Raw genomic sequence first — 2,729 nt, 5'->3', positions numbered from 1 at the left:
CATTGTTTTCCCATCTATTTACCATGAAGTGATGGGACTGGATGCCATGATCATTTTTTTAATGTTGAGCTTTAAGCCAGCTTTTTCACTCTCCTCTTTCACTTTCATCAAGAAACTCTTTAGTTCTTCTTTGCTTTCTGCCATAAGGGTGGTGTCATCTGCATATCTGAGGTGATTGATATTTCTCTCGGCAATCTTGATTCCAGCTTGTGCTTCCTCCAGCCCAGCGTTTCTCATGATGTACTCTGCATATAAGTTAAATAGGCAGGGTGACAGTATACAGCCTTGACATACTCCTTTCCCCATTTGGAACCAATCAATTGTTCCATGCCCACTTGTAACTGTGAGACAGTGGCTCGCTACAAACCAAGAAGAGAGGCCTCAAAAAATTCAAACCTGCTGACATCTTGATGTTGAATCTCCATCCTCCAGAAGTGGGAGAAAAATGAATTTCCGTGGTTTGAGCCGCTGGCAGAGGTGACAGGAAATGTGAGTTTCCCAAATGGGTCACTGGGGGGTGATAGTGAGCAAAGCCAGTCTTGTGCCCATCTCTTAGTTCCTGGACCCAGGTTCTCTATCTCTTCCATAGCCTATCTCACTCCAGGGACTATATTTGTCTGTCTCCTCACACTCCATTGTCCAAGGGCTCCTGGGGGCCAGTTCTGTTCTCATTGCTCTCTGCACCTTTCAGAATTCACAGTGCCTGGGATACAGCAAGGGGGAAGAATAGAGGAGAAAAGTGTTTTCTCACAACCACAAACATCATGCCTCCAACAAAATATCAATTCTCCGGGCTTCAAACCTGACACAAGGACAATGGGTCAGAATGTTAAATTGGGACCATCCCAAGATACCTTCGGGGATTCCCCCGTAGCTTGCAATGCAGGAGACCTGGGTTCGATTCCTGCATGGGAAAGATCCCCTGGAGGAGGAAATGGTAACCCACTCCAGTATTCTTGCCTAGAGAATCCCAGGGACAGAGGAGCGTAGCAGGCTACAGTCCATGGGGTCGCAAGAGTTGGACACAACTTAGCAACTAAACCACAAATCACCACCATAAGATCCCTGTAAGACAAATAGCTACTCATTTTGGGGTAGTTCCTTACAGACCCGGAAAAATTTACAATACCAGCAGCAGCACATGTGTGGTTGAGAAGAGGGAGAGGGATGCCAAAAGCCAGGGTATGCAAGGTAAAACATCAGATGTTGAAGATGAAACCCATTTCCTTGCCAGGCAAGACTCCCCTTATGAGGGAACTGGGGCTGAGAGATAATCACCTAGGATCACAGCAGAGTCAGGTCTCTGTCCCCAGGACCACATCAGGTTCTGGGAGTGGGAGACAGGAGGGCAGAAAGAGTAACAGTAAAAAGAGCTGGACAAGGACGGGCTCCCTGGCCACAGCCAACTCCGGACATCCTGCCTTGGCCAGAAGGGGCCTGGAAAGGAAGCAGACACAGAACAATTAGGAAAGGTCTAAAAACCACAGGAGTTTGATGAATAAAGCCAAGAGGCTGCCCAGTGATGCAATTCATGGGAGACAAAAAAAAAAAAAGAAAGGAAAGGAAAAAAATAAGTAAGAAAAAAGAACTCACCAGTCCTACCCGGGAGCATTCATCATTCAGCATGACCTTCCAGGAATCTGCTGACAGACACACAGTGTTCTGTGTGACTTTCTGCCTGGGTCCTGGAATGACTGAGAAAAGGAGGAAGGCAAGGAAGGGGCTGGAAATGGGCCGGGGGAACTGGGGAAACGGGAGGGTTGGGGAGCTGAGGGAACCCTGTTCCCAGCACTGCCCGTTGTTGGGCGCCATCTGCTGATGGCCTGGGGAACTACATCCATCTCCCTGCTCAAAGTTAAACGTTTCAGAGAGAAGGTACAAGTCAGAGGAGAAAAACAAAAAATTAGATTTCCACCTCTGATGAGCCACAAGCGTCCATGTACTTCTAAGGTTACATTCATGTTAGGTGAGAATTGTTCTGCTTGTTTTACAGGTGGGAAACTGAGGTTCAGGGAGACAATCCATTTCACCAAGGGCGAGGCAACCAATGCGTTGTCATTGAAAAATCCATTCTCTTTCTGATCTCATAGAGCCTGGAATCATTCCTGGAGTGTAAATGCTCTGTCAATGAATGACTGGACAAGGCTTGAATAACTGAATCTTTTTGCAGTTTGTCTGTTTGAATCCAACAAAATAAGAAAAACTAAATGCAAAAGTAAGAACAGCAGCTCTGTTTGTCAGAGGCGCTCAGGAAATGCCCAGGGCTTTATCATCCTCCAAGATGGCAAACTACGTCAAAGCCTGGGAGGGATCTGATTTCTTTCTGACCTCTTCAGAGTACTGAGCTATCCTGCAGGGACCACATCAGGAAGAAGCTCGAGCTGTACCGGGTTGCAGGGACGTGAACCAGTCCCAAGTAACAGGTGGCAGCCACCCCAGAGAGTTCTGAAAAAAACATTCACTGCCATCACAGCCTTACTCCAGTCACCTCTTTTTCTCCTGTCCCAGACCAGGACCCTTCTTCCTCTCCAATGTCTAGTGGGACTCAGGCACATCCGGTCTCTTCATGCTAAGCCCTACCTACCTCTTCATCCACCACCACCACCCCCCACTAGTTACCACACTCAGCTTTCCTACAAACACAGAAGCATGCCTACCTATCTATACTCCTACACACAGGCAAAAACTGCACAAATCGTGGACTCCAGCACAGAAACCCCAACATTCAC

The sequence above is a fragment of the Ovis canadensis genome, chromosome 3, assembly GCF_042477335.2.
Source record: "Ovis canadensis isolate MfBH-ARS-UI-01 breed Bighorn chromosome 3, ARS-UI_OviCan_v2, whole genome shotgun sequence".
NCBI lineage: Eukaryota > Metazoa > Chordata > Mammalia > Artiodactyla > Bovidae > Ovis > Ovis canadensis.
This window is presented reverse-complemented; position numbering follows the sequence as displayed.